This window comes from Eubalaena glacialis, chromosome 15 (assembly GCF_028564815.1).
Source record: "Eubalaena glacialis isolate mEubGla1 chromosome 15, mEubGla1.1.hap2.+ XY, whole genome shotgun sequence".
NCBI classification, from domain to species: domain Eukaryota; kingdom Metazoa; phylum Chordata; class Mammalia; order Artiodactyla; family Balaenidae; genus Eubalaena; species Eubalaena glacialis.
Genome location: NC_083730.1, coordinates 7,091,898 through 7,109,927, shown reverse-complemented (window position 1 = coordinate 7,109,927; position 18,030 = coordinate 7,091,898).

Sequence of the window (18,030 nt, the reverse complement as noted above, 5' to 3'; positions counted from 1 at the left end):
CAGGAGATCACCCTTAGCCGGACCCTGACCCTTGGATAGCTTAACCATCAGATGTCTGAGTCTACAGAGCAAACATGTAGTCTGTGGATGTGGTAATCCAGCTCTGGTAGGAGCTGTTAGGGCAGCCAGTTTCCTAGATCAGAGCTTTCCAGCTGACGGGGATGCGTGGGTTTCAACTTGTGTTGAGACGTTGATCCCTCAGCTCTTAGAAGCAACCAGGGCAGCCTGAGCTTTGGATGGCGAGCTGCCTTCTCTGTCCTTCTGGGTGTTGTACATATTCTCTCTTTCTATTTAAGCCAAGGCGTGTAGAAGTTGTTTGACAAAAGCGTTTCAAAAATATATACTTACAAGTCATCACACTATGATAGTCAAGTAATGTGGCACTATTCATTCTTCATATTATTCAAAAGTGCAAATACGTATGGACAATATTAGTAACCAGCACTAAGGTAACTTCACCCAACTTAAGAAATGAAACATCAAAATTACAGTTGAAGCCCTACTTCTACCCCTTTGCCATCTCGATCCCCTCTGAAATATATCCTTACAACTAAACACTATCCTGTATTTTTCATTCTTTTGTGTGCTTTTAAACTGTTGTAACGTATAGATGCCTTTATAACCATTTAATATAGTTCTGTATGTTTTAAAACTTTATACAAATGTCATCAAATCATTCAGAAATCAGCTTTTATTTTGCTCACTGCTATGGTTTTGATATTTATTCATGTTGATGGTTAAAGATTTAGTTAACTTATTTCATTTGTATAACATTGCATGGCATGCATATAAAATTTATTCATTGTTCTGTGGTTACTTCGCTGGTTACTAATGTTTTATTTTAAACCATGCTCCAGCAAATACTTTTGTATATATTTATATATTTTTGTATATTTTTCCGTATATCTATGGTTGGGTCTTAAGGCATGTTCACCTCCAAACTTACTAGATGTAGCCTAATGACTTTTTAGAGTGACTCTGGCACTCAATTCTTCCTCTAATAGTGTTTGAATGTCCCCATTTCCTTCTGTCTTGTCAGTACTATTAGAGTCAGGTGTTTAGATATTTGCTAATCAAGTGAGTGGAAAATGTAATTTTGTTTTAATTTGTTTATCTTGATTGCTAATGAGGTAGAATACATATTCATATTGCTTATGGGCATTAAGATTTCCTCTTCTGGAATTACCTATTTTTCTTTTTTCTCTTTTCCGTTTCAAATTTTTGGGGGGATAAATTGTTCTCTTATGAATTTATGGACATTATAAAAAATAGTGTTTTGGACATGAATTCTTTGTCATTCAAATGTAGTATGAATATCTTCTTGAAAGCTGAAACTTCTTTATGTTAATAGTTCTTTTTGTGCCAAACTGAAGATGTGATTTTATACTTTTTGTGTGTGTGTGTGAGTGTTTTGCTTTTCCTACACTGATATTTCTCTAAAAGATTAAGCATTTTGCTTTTCCCGTTATGTGCGGGGTCAGAGGTAACCCTTAACAGACGGAGTCTGTAGTTAGGAAGTGGTTCTTGGACACTTAGCCCTTAGCTTCTTTCTCTCAATATATCAGTGATTCTGAGAGCTTTCCAGTGTTCATAAATAAATTTATTCCTCCTTAAACTAATGTAAATTATGTATTGTGTAACTAAGAACGCTCACCAATAAATATAGCTTGCTAATAAGACTCTGTTTGAGGGAATGCCATAGACCTTGTTCTTTGAGAGTCTTGACTTTTCCCGACCCTTTGCTCCCTCATATACATTCTACAATCTGCTTGCCAAGTTCCTACAAAAATCCCTATTGGAATATTTATTAAATTTTCATTGAACAAATGATATTAAGGGGGAAAATTGGACTTCTTTTTGGTGTTGAGTCTTCACATCCAACAGTTGGTGAAACGATTTATTTAGACCTTGCTTAATATTTTTGAATAATAACTTACTTTTTTCCAGATTTTGAGTGTTTAACTTATTTTTATATGATCTTAATCACATGAAAGATAATGTGATTATTTTAAAGCTTTGCTTTTCGAAGAGATTTTATCTTTATCCTCAGTGAGTATTACATTTTATTCAATACATGTTAGAGATCTATTGGCATAACATACAGTTTTTCATCTTTGTCCTTTTATTTTGGTGAATAATAATAGAGTTTTTAGTATTAATAAAATTGTATCTCTAGCATGGGTCATGAGTTCATGATATAATGTCACTTTCAAAAATTGCTGGATTTGGTTGTTATTTCTTTCAGGTATGCTGTATCTATGTTCATTAGTGAAATTGATTCTTATTTTTTTCTTATTAATCTATTTTTTCATTTTGACACTGGAGTTACATTTGCCTCAACAAGTGCAAGATGAATTCCACCTTCTATTCCTGGGTACAGTTTTGGAAAGACGGGGGTCACCTTTTCCTGCAAAACCATCTGGGTCCCTCTGTCTCTTTCATTCTCTTTCTCCCTCTCTCAAGAAAGCTATATTTTTCAACCATTAATTCAATTGTAATTATAGAAATATTCAGGTTACTTACTTTTTACTTGATTGAGTGTGGACATATATTTGATACATTTTGGCATATTTCTGTAGGAAATTACTCTGATCATCTAACTTTTCAAATGCGCTGGCCGAAAGATGTTTTTTATTAAAAGTCTGTAAAAATTTGTCTAATATCTACTATAACTGTAGTTATTCTTTATGTCTCTTATAACTCCTTTAAAAGTCTTGTCTGAGGTTTGTCTAGTTTATTATTTTTTCCCAAATAAAGATACAGCATTTTTAATACTCTCTATTCTTTTGTGTCATTTCTGCTCATGTTCATATTTACCAGTTTTTTTCTTCCAATTTCTTAATGTTATCAAACCTCTTATGTTAAATATTTAGGCAATAATTTTCAGCACTTCTTTCAAATAAATCATTCTAAAAATAGATAAGGCTCAAAGATTCCCAAAAAGTGCCACTTTAACTACATTTGAAGTTTTGCTAGTACTTTAATTACATGTAAGTTTGAAATATATTATAATCCCATTAAGATTTCTTTGATGGAAAAAAGTATTTAGAAACATGTTTATTTGTGTGACCAAGTATTTATGTGTCTTAACTCCCAAATCTTCACATTTTTATTGATCTTACTGGTTAGTTAGTTCTCTTTCAGTAAACATTTTATTGAAGTATAACCTGGAAAATTGCTCAAATCACAAGGGTATGGCTTATTAACATTTTATTTTATTGTATTCTATTTTATTGGGGTATAGTTGTTTTACAGTGTTGTTAGTTTCTACTGTACAGTGGAGTTCCCTGTGCTCTACAGTAGGTTCTCATTAGTTATCTATTTTATACATATTAGTGTGTATATGTCAATCCCAATCTCCCAGTTCATCCCACCACCACCTTCCCCCCTTGGTGTCCATACGTTTGTTCTCTACATCTGTGTCTCTATTTCTGCCATGTAAACCGGTTCTTAAAGTGAACCTATCTATGTATCTAGCACTCAGATCTAGGGAAAAAAAAAAAAAAACATGATTAGATCATGGTCTCAGAAAATGTCCTCCTGTTGCTTCGTGTCATGTCATAGTCACTATCTTGACTACAGCCTGCTTTTGAGTTTGGTATATGTAGATAACATAGTATGTGTTTTATCCTATTTTTCTGTCTTTTAATACTGTTTCTTGAATGTGTAGATCAGTTATTTTAAAGTTTGCTTCCAGTGCCTGCATGAATTATTGACGTGTTCCTAATATCTTTTGTTTTCCTTTTTGATTTTGGTCATATGGTCTTGTCCCTAGCAAAGTCTAATAATTTTTGACTGAGTGCAGGTCAGTTTGAATTAAAACAAAACTATGGAAGGTCCTGATGACATTATGTTTGACCAGAGGCAATCCACCATTTCTCTGCTTGTTGATATGGAGCTGATTATCTAAACTACCTCATGGGACTAAGCAAATTTGAAGTTAATTTCCTCCCCGCCTCCCCGACCTCTGCTTTGACTCCTCTGATGTAACACTATATTTTGGACTTTAAACTGAGTTACTGGTAGGCTTTTCTTTTTTGATCATTTCTCTGCTTTGATCAGCATAGCTCTGTTTCACCAAGAATTTCTACTTAGCATTTTATGGTCTTGCTCTCTGTAACTTCAGACTTTGACAGATATCTTCAGGGAAAACTGGTTGTATTTCAGAACCAGTTTTCTACCACACCCAACTCAAAGGGAATTTATTCTCACATGACTCCTATCTCATGTCTCCTGCTCCAGGAAACAGCCAGAAAGGACTTAATGATTGTCCTATTCACCTGTCCTGGCCCTTTCCCTAAAATACGTTGAGATACTTGAAATCTTGTACTTTGCCCACATTTGACAAATATATTCCAGGGAAAAGTGACTTCACTTCTCTGTGGTTCTCTGCTCTCCAGAATCTTGGATCTTCTAGACTGTTCATCTACTCTGTGATGCCTACAATAGATTTTCTCCATATTTTTCAGTTGCCCTTGGTGAAGAAATTATTCAGACATGAGCTGCTCCATTTTCTCCAAATAGGAAGTGATCAGAAAATGTGTTCCATATTGTCCTGAAATTTTGATGTTTTTATGAAAATTTCCCTATAGATATTAGATGATTAGTGTTTTTTCTTTTTTTCTCTGTGTTTACAGTGAGAGTGTATTTTCTAACTCTTAGGTAGAGGGTTCTATAAATATAATTATAGGACTCTTCTCTCTCTTTAGTATATCATTTTTTCAGAAAGGTGAAATTTTTATCCTCTATGATTGAACAGTTTTATCACAGACTATGCCATGTTAGTTGAGAGTTGTTATATCTTCCTTGTGAGATGAAAAATTTTATTGGGTAGTGATCCTGTCTTCTTCCTATAAATGATTTTTCACTTCATGCCTGCATTACCTGACTTTGGTAAAGTGAAACCGATTACTTTTTGGGTGTAATGTTTTTTTCATACTTTCACTCTCAGAATTTATGATGCCTTATGATTTAGGTATATCTCTTATTAACAGTATGCACTGAGATTGTGTTTTTGCTGTTTTTCTTTACAAGTGAGCAAACGCATTGGAGGAAAGACTGGTACATGGTAAAGGGGCACCACTCAGCATAGTCAGGATAGACTTCTTGGTGGAAGCAGCATTTGGACTCCAAGAATGAAAGGGAGGCAAGAATGTTCTAGGCTGAGGGAAGAGCCTATGCAGAGGACCAAGGAAGGAAATACTGGTGCCTTTTAGAAACTGAGATCAGCTCAGCTCTGATCCTGAGATCAGATCCTTCTGAACTCATCCTTCCTACATCCTAGCAGGGTGACCTTGACCAAGTCCCTTTCCCTCTATGGACCTCAGTTTCTTCTCTGTAAAATGGGAGCAACAACGTCCAATTCACGTTAATGGAAAACTGATAAAATCTAATACGGTCTCCAGTTAACTATATTAAGTTTAATTTCCAGATTTTGACCATTGTAATCATGTTATATAACATATTAACATTAGGAGAATCTAGATGAGGAGTGAATGAGTACTCTCGGTGTTATTTTTACAATTTTTCTATAGGCTAAAAATAAAAGTTCAAAATCCAAAAGTTAAAAAAAATAAAGCATATCTGTCCAAATGTAAATGCCCCAGAGAAAGGGAAGGGTGCCCAATACTTAAGCTGTGTGTTCTTGAACATTTATAGAGCCCTGGGAAGTGGCCATTGTTCCTCTCATTTTACAGAGGAGACTTCAAGCTAAGAAAGTATCCCTCAATTTCTGATTTCCCGAGTTTTTTGTTTTTGTTTTTAATGAATGAATGTTGGATTTTGTTAAAGGCTTTCTCAGTAATATGAAGATAATTGATAATCACGTGACATACTTTCTTAGATGTATTCATAATATGGAATATTGATAGATTGATTTCCAAACGTTGAGCCAACCTTGAGTTCTTAGAATAGATCGCCACTGGTTATGGCATATTATTTTGCTATTGCGATACTAGATTCCTCTTGCTAATATTTTATTCGATTTTTTGCATCAATATTCATAAGTATATTGGTTAAGAATTTCTTTTGTACTACCTTTAGTTGTACTATTTCTGTTTGTATCAGTGTTATACTTCCTAAAAGGAGAAGTTTCCACTCTTTTCAACGCAGAGGAATAATTTATAGAACATTTTTAAGCTATGTGGTTTTTAAAGATTTACTAAAATTCTGTGAGGTCGGCTGGATCTGGTGAATTTCGTGGGAGCAGTTCCTCATAAATTTATCTATTTCTTCTACGGAAATTGGATTGTTTCAATATTATAACTTTTATTTATTTATTTTTAATCTCATGGTCCTTTACACTCTATGTTTATACCTAATATTTAAGAGGTCTCTGAGAGAATCTTTTGGAAACTAAGCTGTGGGGTCATCTCAAAATCAAATTTTCCTTTTACTTCTGCCACGAGCAAAGGTTTACTAACAGGTACTACTTTTGTGTAACTTTTTGTTCATTTTAGTTTGTATTATTATAACTAAATTCAAGGCTGGTTTTAAGAGTTGTACTTTATGAATTCCAGCTCTTAACACCTGGCCAGATGATAACTCAAGGTATCATCTCCCATTCATGTGACCCTTAAAACCCAAAGTCCGTGATTACTGAAACTAACTGCCACCCCGTACCCTCTTCCCACCCCGTGTTCACCCCCTGCCCCGGGAGCTCCAGCCTCAGTTCAGACTTATTACCATTGCTTGTACTTTCATCTTTCTTCTCTACTCCTTTGTATCTTCCCTGATTTTCATTTGAGTTCAGCTCATTGCACCTGATCAAGCTATTTTACTTGTAGGAGGATTTTTTTGGGGGGTGGGGGTGGGGAACCAATTCCTCCATATTAATTGAAATGGAAGTCTCACTTTATTTTTTAAATGAATGCGATATCACATTGTAATTACCACATTACGTAAGACTCAGAAGGTTTCATAAGCTGTTTTTGACTACAACAATGGAAATAACATAACTTTTCTTCTTTTATGCTATCCTGAGCCAGAAAAAAAATGTATGCTTTACTTTCTAAGGTACGTTTCTAGGAAAGTAATATTACAATAGTGAATAAATATACTGTATTAAAAAAATTAACATATAATGAATTTCAGATAAAATATCTAAATTGAAAAAATACATTTATTATAGAATTCTTGCCTGAGTGATAGAGTATTAGGCAGAATATAATAGTATTAATGCAATTTTTGTTTTTATAAAAATTATACCATTTTATTTAATTTTATGTAATTTTTTAAAAAATCAACCTTTTTTTTCCCTACTATTTGACCTGGATTTATAAAGAAAAAATAAGAGAAAAATAATTGTTATATAAAAATATCATGAAAATGTTGATCTTTTTTGGTTAGATCTGTAATGATTTAACAAAATATTTTATAGAAAAATGCAAAGCATTTTCAGAGAGCTTTCTCTATGATGAAAACCAGTATCGATGGGTGTGCTAAACCAAGATTGGAATCACCAGTTGATTGAATATACATGACTTTTTAAAAAAGATTTTATGGAATTCTTGAAATGAGTAGCTTGATAAATAGCAAAACGTTTGATTGAGAAAAATTAAAAATTTTGTGTATCTTAAGACAATCACGTATTTTACATCAGATGACTCTTCTCTCATTTGTCATTTTTTAGCAAATGCATCAGTGATTCTTCTGGAAACAAAGTTCCATTCTTTGACTCCCAACTTAACAGAAAAAAATGAAAAGTTAAATACATCATGCCAAATATATATTCATTTTATGGTGCCCTAGTCTGTTGGTTATTATCTCAATAAGTCAACTTTTTTTTTGATATTTGTGTCATTAATTTTTCAGACTTTTTCCCGAAATTGTAGGTGGTATGTGGATATATATCAATATATTTGTCTATAAATTATGTGTAGATACATTAGATACATATTGATAGAAAAATGTAGATAGATATATTTTAGCTAAAGCTGCATAATCTTACTGACTTTTAGCTGAGTAATACATTAGCTGGAAGATATCTAGAAAGACTGCCCAAATAGGAAAAATTAATCTGTATAGCCTGAAATGATAGCTGAAAAGCTCATTTTTAGATCTTTGAGGTTTCCATTTTAGTTGATAAGCCTATTTAGATCCACTTGGTTAGCTGTAACAGAAAAGTAATCTTCAGATACATCAGGCATGGTCTTTAAGATAAGATACAAAAATCTATAAATAGCTTGGAAAGTAATATTAATGCTGAGTCTAGCACTATGAATAAGAAATGTTAAGCATCAATTCAACCTTTACAAATGCTTTGCTACAGTGCTTCTCATATATACCTGTAATAATGATAACACAGAAGAGTTTCCAATTAAGTTATGTTGGTTTTATTAAGAAATGAATTGATTCTGAATTCATTAATTTATAAACATTAAAATAAGAATGAGGTCTCCGCTAAATTGCACAGCCAATAATAATAACCGACAGACATTTTGCATTTAAACAACTAAGTGATGCTTTTTAAAGGGTGAGAGAAGTGGGCTCACTGGAGCAATTACTTGGATACTAACCTTTTTTATAACAAAGCGGTGTGAGAAAATAGGCAATAATTAAGTGTTCGAATACACTTTAAAAGTTTTTAACTACAGTTTTAAAATTGCAGCTATCCTGCAGCATAATATCTAATTTTACACAGTTGCTAAAGATAAATGATTTTTCGTGATCAAATTATATGAGGATGAATAATTTTATACTCTATAACTGGTGAGCTGGATAATTCAATAAGTCCATTTGCTATGGTTGACTTCTTTTCACAAGTAGAATTTCTATAATGAGGAAGGCAGTTTTGTCAGAAGAGCTGCCAAACAGCAATAGCATTAAAAATTAATCAGGAAATTAATTAAACATTCTCTGGACGTAAAACATGTTACATACTGGAAAATGTAAGTAGTTTGGCAGCCTTTGTAATATTTTCATCAAAGCATTGTAGGAAACAATACAAATATGACACCTTTTTTTTTTTTTTTTTTTTTTTGCCAGTATAAGCTGCTTTATAAGGAGACCATCCTATTGAAAAGTTTTTAGTTGCAGTAAATGACAGTTTTTTATTGCTTCTTATTAAAAGTATCCAAATACTAAAATCATATTTTCATTGTTACTGTGAATTAAATTATTAAGAATATGTTGTCCAAGCCACCTAGTCTCCATTTCCTATTTTACTATTTCCCTTTGACATACTCTAATAAGTTTTTCCAAAAGTATACCCAAGAAATACATTCATCATAGAGACTATTTTTATCTACTTGCAAATGTTATTATATATGTATGTATATATTTAGGCTTACGAGATAATTAACAGATATTGATTCATATTTGCACATCACCCACATAGATGGCATATTTGTCCTCTTAAGTAAAATCTCTAGCTGGGGTGAGTATCCTGCATTTTATTGCCTTAATTTTTTTTTTTTTTTTCACATCTTTATTGACGTATAATTGCTTTACAATGTTATGTTAGTTTCTGCTGTACAACAAAGTGAATCAGCTATACATATACATATATCCTCGTATTCCCTCCCTCTTGAGCCTCCCTCCCACCCTCCCTATCTCACCCCTCTAGATCGTCACAAAGCATCAAGTTTATCTCCCTGTTCTATGCGGCTGCTTCCCACTAGCCATCCATTTTACATTTGGTAGCATATATTTGTCAGTGCTACTCTCTCACTACGTCCCAGCATCCCCTTCCCCGCCCACCCCCATGTCCTCAAATCCATCTCTACATCTGAGTCTTTATTCCTGACCTGCCACTAGGTTCATCAGTCGCATTTTTTTAAATTGCATATATATGCATTAGCAGATGATATTTGTTTTTCTCTTTCTGACTTACTTCACTCTGTATGACAGTCTCTAGGTCCATCCACCTCACTACAAATAACTCAGTTTCATTCCTTTCTATGGCTGAGTAATATTCCATTGTATATATGTGCCACATCTTCTTTATCCATTCATCTGTCGATGGACACTTAGGTTGTTTCCATGTCCTGGCTATTGTAAATTGGGCTGCAATGGACATTGTGGTGCATGACTCTCTTTGAATTATGGTTTTCTCCGGGTATATTCCCAGTGATGGGATTGCTGGGTCATATGGTAGTTCTATTTTTAGTTTTTCTGAGGAACCTCCATACTGTTCTCCGTAATGGCTGTGTCAATCGACATTCCCACCAACAGTGCAGGAGGGTTCCCTCTTCTCCACACCCTCTCCAGCATTTATTGTTTGTAGATTTTTTGATGATGGCCATTCTGACCCGTATGAGATGATACCTCATTGTGGTTTTGATTTGCATTTTTCTAATGATTAGTGATGTTGAGCATCTTTTCATGTGTTTGTTGGATTGCCTTAATTTTTACAGGATACTCCTCAGGGTTAGCCTTCATAGTTAGGTGATCTGCATGCTTTGCAAATATCTTTAAGCTATTCCTATTAATTTCGAGGATTTTTGTTCTCAGTGTATTAAAGCATAATACATTCTAAATTTGGAGATGGGACAATGACTGTCTCTCAGCCTTTTGGTTAAATACATTTTATTCATTGGAGCTTTGTTTTCTTTCTTTCTTTTTGGGCCCACTTCATGCTAGGCTTGTGTGAAAATTCTAGTCCATAAAGTTAACTGGAAATACTCTAGGCCAAATTACCCTGTTTAGTAGATTAACATATATTCAGCCAAGTTTCCCCCTTGCCTGATCTACACGGGAGGGGTGTTATATCCTCCATCCAAGTTGGGTTTGGGTTTGGTCATGAGACTTGCTTTGGTCAATGGGATGTTAACAGACATGATACAAGAGGCGGTTTGAAATATGCTTGCCTGTTTGTGATTCTGCTGTGCAATGAAAAGAGCTTGTCTCAAGTGTCCTGGGCCCTAGAATAAATGCATAGGAGTAGGACTGAGTGCACTTGGAGAGAGAGGCCAAGTCGAGCTGGACGTTCAGTTTGAAGCAGAATTGCCCAGCATAGCCTAGCCCAGCTCAGCTAATCTCCAGCTGACCCATGGATGCACGAGCTGGAATAAGCAGTCGTTTGGTTCTGTACCTCTGAGTACTGCGGGGGGTTTGTTATGATGTGGTTTCATGGAAACAGTTGGCTGGTACATCCTGGCTCTGGCCCCATCTGCTTACAAAGTAAGTTCAGCAGCTTTGTCTCTTCCCACATGTGCTGTTAGTATTTCAGAGAATCTCAGGAGGAGATTGCGGAAGTGTTTATGCCTTTCTGACAGGTGTTCATCTCTGTCACCCTTTGTAACATCTAGGCTGCTCTTCTCCCCAGGGAATCAGATCCCCATGGTCCTCTGGGCTCTGGGTTTCACCCTCTGAGTCATCTTGGTTAAAAAAAACAAAAAAGAACAAAAAAACTAATAAATGTTGAAGGTGCCTCATTCGTGTTTGAATTCCTAGAACTCAGCACCACACATTTTACGCATATGAGCTCAGGATGGATGAATGGCTTCAGCACAGAGTACAGTAAATCAGGTGGAGGAATGGGCCCACCACCCAGTGCTGCATCCGGAGTGAGATAAAGCTTCGTCTGTAAAACCTTGTCTTGGGCCTTGAAACCAGGGCCTGGGTTCAAGTACAGTTTCAAGCGTGTGTGTGGCTTAGGATGAGGCTATGAACTTTGATGTACCTCCATTTTTTCCCCCTTTTTAAAATGGGGTTGATAATAGTTCCCGTTTCAAGTGTTTTTTGTTTGTTTGTTTGTTTGTTTCGTGGGGTGGGGCAGGAACCAGGGGAATTAATATATGAAAACTGCTTAGACTCATCCTTAGTACAGAGTAAGTACTGCATCGGCGTTGGCGATCATCGCGGGCACTGCCATTTCCAAATAGAGAGGGACACACTGCCAGCACAGCATTTAGCTGCTGCAAACAGATATTCTCATAAAGGTTACTTCCCTATTGCTGATGCCTCTTATTCTAACTGTATCTCTACTACTCAGAGGCAAAGACCTAATTCATTAAAGAAAAATTACAGTAAATCTAAGTTGTATTTTTTTTTTTTTTAACCTTTAATCCAAGGCTGAAGAGTTTCTAGGGACTGTAGAATCTCTCAGAGCAAAAATATTTAAACTGGCGATAAAAAAAAAGTCTTCCGGGGAATTTATTTCTAGGTCTATGTGTCCTGCTCCCTAACATCTGCCAAGAATGTATCTGAGGTCTTTCAAGTTTCCCTTTCACCTCTGTTCTCCATCACCCCTATTTGTCCTACTTCATAAAAGCACAGCTTTTTTGTTCCCCTTCTGAATCCTATAATAGTGCATTTTTCTGGAGGGTAAAATCCTTCAGGAACCAGTGAAAGACACTATAAGAATGCTTTGCTCTTAAGGCAAGTCTTGAAAGCAGAACAGAGTTTCTTGAAAGCAAAACGAAGATTTTTTATAGAGGATAGCACTCACCTCATTAGGCAAAAAATACTGGAAACTCTCAAGTCCCCCTCTTTCAAAATTATCTATCTCTGTCATCTACATAGTATGTATGTATCTGTCATCTATTTATTTACTGTCTATTGTCTGTACATACCTAAGAGTTATATATAAACTGAATGGTAGGCTGAATAACAGTCCCCAAAGATGGCAGAGTAAAAGGTGTCTCCCAGGAGATCTGTTGCAGAGACATTGGTGTCATAAAAGATTTTGAGACAAGATTGCACTGGGAATTAGAAAACTAGGACTTTCAGGGAACTCAAATTGGAGAGCAATCCCAAAAGATTTAGAGGAGACCAACCAGCGTTGTAGTACCTGAAAGTACATTTCAGTGAGGGGGGAGTAGTAGCAAGGATGTAAAAAAAAAAATGGCCTACACAGGGCATAGGTTCCTGGGAAAACCACTTAGTGTAAGAAATAGTAAATGAACAGTATTTCTCAAGGCTTCCTCCCACCAACCTGTTTTTCCCTCTGTCTTCTCCCAGTCACTTCCACCTCAGCAGAAGTAACCCCTCCTAGACTTTTAATCCCTTCAATGATTTCACTTCCATTTTAACTTCATATAAATGCACTAATACACTAATTTTACCTTTTTGTCTTATGTTCTCAATAATAAGTTTTTGACATCTATCCATGATTTTGCATACGTTTCTTCTCAAGTATAATGCCCTAACTGTAAAATGTATGTAAAAGAGAGTGATCTTTTTATATCATAGGAATATATTAATATTGCTAATACTTTTATAGAAAGGTTAATTGCAAATATCAGGGAGGCAGAGGGAAAAACAAAGAATTCTGAAGCCAGAACAGGACACCTAGTTACCTTTCTGACTCTGCACCATCATAGGTACATGATTATGGACCATTATATTACCAAGCCTCAGTAATTAATTTTCTTTTCAGTTTGCTTTTTTGTACCCTAATTCAGCTCGCAAGATGAAGTCTAAATCTCATTGAGCTATAAATATTTTATCGTTCTTTGTTTCTGTGGTTCTAGGGACTTCAAACCTAAATGAATCTTGCTCAGTTTGCATTCTCATCATATATCCTAAGTGACTTGTAAATTAGCAAGCAAAAGCAAACTTAGAGGCTTACCTTATGATAAATTATACTCATAATAACAACTGGTTAGATCAAAAGTTTTTGACTATCACTTTAAAGCAAAGAAAAAAAATTCTAGTAAATGCTGAAGCATCACTTGTGAACTCCACAAGCGAAGATAGCCGCTTGCTTTGTTTTGTCTTAGATTTGCTTTGATCTTTCTGTCTTCTTTTCCTTTCTAACTTGTGTTCCTTTATTCTTTATTCAATGAGCATTTAGTGCGCACTTCCCAGATGTCAAGCCCACTACCAACAGGTGGGGATACCAATGAGGCAAGACGTCACGGAGATCACGGTGGAATGAAGGAGACAGATAAATAAGCAAAGAACCCGCAGGGGCTGTGATAAAACCCTAAATTAATGATGGAGCCATTTTTGACTCTGCTTTTAACCTGTTTACTTTTCAGGATCTTAAAAGTGATAAACCATTGAAATCTTTTAAGAACAATTAAGCACACGAAAGTGTATTAAGCACCTACCGTGTGCCAGAGACCCTCCCAGACATTGATTATGGTAGCTGATAGGTTGTGAGGAAATATTAACTCCCTTCTCTATTGAAAGGTTATATTGCTCTTATCCATTGATTTTTAGCTTGGCCGTGTGACTGCCATTATTCAATGAAATGTGGGCAGAAATGACATTGTACCACTTTCAAGACTTAACGGGCACCTACATTTCCATTCATGCCTTTGGAAGCTTCTGACGTCTGCCATGAGGAATGTGCTATCCAGGTAGCCATTTCCCCTCTAGCCACAGGGCCACAGAAGGAGATGGACGGAACAGAGCTGCTCCAGCCTCCTGCAGATTCACAGCCTGTAAGGGAGATGCCCAGTCTGACTCAAATCAGCATGAGAACAGGTACTACCCAGACTCTGCACGTGACTGTTCATCAGGAAAGCTCACAGAAAGATGTACATGGCCCCTGTATTCAGAGTGAACATTCTGATTTTTCATATAATGTGGGAGAAATCTGCCCTGGAGTCATGTAGGAGTTGACACATGAGCTGAATCTAAAGGAATAAAAGTAGCCAGTCAGGGAAGAACAGCTTGGGGTGAATTGAATTGAGTGGGATTACAAAAATTTTCCTAACAGAGGGACCAGCATCTGCAAAGAATTATGAAAAACTGTCTATTTCCAGGGAGCTTCAAGCTGTTCAGTGATGCTGGCCTAAGACGAGGACTAGCAAGAGAGAAGGCTGAGAGACAGTGAACAAGGAGTTGAAAGATCTTCTAGCTGTCCCATCACTGAGATTTCAGCAATCACCAACATCTGTTTCTCCCCTCACATTTCTTTTCATAGAATGTTTTAAAGAAAATCACATACAAAGTCTCAGTTCACCTAGATAAATTATGGCTTTAATCATGGAAATTATGAGGATGTCTAATGATACTTCCGGAACTGAACTTTTGGGACTATGAACACAGTTGTGGGAAGGTTTATACCCCGCCCCCTGCCAAAACTAACATGTGTTTTTGAAAAAGTATACTGGTGCATAATTCATTTGACTTGATCAAGCTTTTGATATACTCAAATAATTGTTCAGTTTATTTAAATATACAATTTTGACTCCTGGTTTCATTTTCTGTGATTGCTTTGTAGTTTAATATATATGCTCACATAAAATGCTCCCATAAGTGCAAATTAAGTCATAGAACTCTGGTGTTGCCTCATTGTACTCTGCATAGGAGGGCAGATGCAGTTCTGTAATTTTAGTTGTCAGCACTAAAATTACAAAACTTACTCTAAGCCCAATAATGTGAAACCCCCAAATGTTTATGTAAATGTATGGAAGGGCAATTTTCTAGATGGGGTATCCAAAATTTTCATCTGGTGAGATTTTTAAAAATGCTTCTTTTCCTGTTACTTTTGCTTCTATTTAATCTCTGCCTGGCATCTACTCTAGTATGCTTGTGTCAACATGTTTTGAGTAACAAAATACAATATAAATGTTAAAAATTCCGGTTATTTGTAGCCAATATGTACCTTTCCTGCTAAGTTTTTCTAGATAAGAATTCCATACGTTTATACACTTTGAGCTGTTCAGAAATGTGTCAATGACAATGAAAAAACATGCATAGGAGGAAGCTTCCTTCAGCAATGACTTTGCTGACTATTGTGCATATGAAAAACATGGAAAAGCTATTTCGCTATTTATGGCGGTAAGATCTTCATCCCACTGTACTAGGTGATGTATGTTTTTAATTATGAGACTGCTGAAATGAGACTGCAATTTTAAGTAATTAGGCATAATTCGAGGTTGTCGTGGGTGGTAGTTATAATTCAAGAAATAGGGGCCAGAAGGCTTTCCCTCGATGGGAACATTCAAACCATGTTTACAGGTAGAAAGCAAATGAGTGACATGACTGCACTTTCTTGTATACACATATAATTTTTAAAAAACCTTTTTATTTCAAACTAATGTTAGACTTTAAGAAAAGTTGCAGAAACCATATGGGAAGTTGCCTCGCATACTTCATCTTATTCCCTAATGACACTATTTTATATAACCATAGTACAGGTATCAAGAAAAGAACCTCGACATTGGTACATTTTCATTAACTATAGTATAGACCTCGTTCTGATTTCACCATTGTTTTCCAGTTATGTTCTTTACATCTAAGGACTACAGAAGTCACTGAAGATGCCCTATTGTGTATAATTTCTTCCCCTTAGTCTTCTCCAACCTGCGACCATTCCTCTGTCTTGTCTATCATGACCTTGACACTTGAAGATCATCCATTTTGTAGACTGTCTTTCAGTTTGGGTGTGTCTGGTGTCTTCTCAGGATTAGAGTAAGTTTATGCAATTGTTGCAAGAATGCCGTAGAAATGGTGTTGTTCCTCAGTGCATCATATCATGGGATTAATGACGGGCATACTTCTTACTATTGGTGATTTACAGTTGAAACCCAGTATCAGCTGGGTTTCCTCACTGTAAAGTTACTATATTTCCCCTTCATAGGTGATATGTATCTTGGAGAAGATTCTTTGATACTATTAAAATACTTTTTCTCTATAAACGTGACAAAGAATTTTAGCATCCACTGATGCCCATTGTCTGGAACAGTTATTATTACTGTGGTATTTTGACCCATTGGTGAATCTCCATTTCCTACTTTCTATTAATTGGAATTCTATTGTAAGGAAGAGCTATCTCCTCTTGTTTATTTCTCAGGACTCATGGATACTTATTTATCAAATTGTTTCAACTCTGGCCATTAGGACCTCCTTCAGGCTGGCTCCTGGGTTCTTTTAACAAGCCCATTCCATGTCCCGCCTCCTTTTTCTTTAGTGTTTTAGTGGCACAAAATGATGTTCCAGGCTCATCTTGGATTTTCCCTGCTCTAGCCCTGGAATCAGCCACTTCTCCAAAGAGCCCTACTTCCTTTTAATGTGAACAATGTTTAGAGACCAACATGTGTGTGGGAGATGTACTACTGTTACCTGGAGCATCCTTGATTCTGGCCCTTTCAGCAGACAGAGCTAGGAAATGTGTATATGTGCATGTCTATTAACTCACAAATAGACATATCTATAGTTCTGAATGTATATATATTTTAAAATGAGGTGTTTATGTATAATTTTTATATACCTATTATACATATTAATTTCATTTACATTTAGTACTTTCATGGCAATTTTATAATATCTAAAAATTATAAGGTTTTTGAGGGAACATGTTATTTCCCCTTTTTTTAATCATCTGACACATCTAGGATGGTACTTAGGATACTTCAGAGGAACTTGAGTGTTTTATTCTTCTCAGCATCCTTTCAAAAGATACTATATCCTACCCCCAATAATTTATACCTCTGGGGGCCTGCCAATTATAATGCATTTATGAGTCAGGATTCTCCAGAGAAACAGGAGGTATAATATAATATACATTTATATATAAGGAGAGAGAGGAGGAGAGAGGGAGATGGAGGGAGAGAGAGAGAGAAGAGATTTTAAGGCATTGGTTCACATTGTTGTGGAGTCTGGCAAGTCCAAAATCTGCAGGGTGAGCAGGTTGGAGACCCAAGGAAGAGTTGATGCTGCAGCTTGAGTCTGAAGGTGATCTGCTGGCAGACTCCCCTCTTTCTCAGGGACCTCAGTCGTTTTTCTCTCAGGACCTTCAACTGATTGGATGAGGCCCACCATATTATGGAGGGTCATCTCCTTTACTCAGAGTCTACTGAACTAAATGTTAATCTCATCTAAAAATACCTTTACAGCAACATTCAGACGTGTTTGACCGAATACCTGAGTACTGTGGTCTAGGCAAGTCAGTACATAAAATCAAGCATCATAACATCCATCACCCACTTTTCCCCACTCTTTATCACAAGAGGGTCATGTGACCTGTCGTATCCGAATGTAACGTTTCATTGCTTTGGTGAAGCGAATGGCTCAGGTAATAGGCATGTTGGTCAAATATAGTCAATCAGAACTCTTCCCTGGGATGAATATTTGGGCAATGAGGGGAAGAGTCCAGCTTACACACTTGGAAATGTCAGGCTGGAAGTGGTG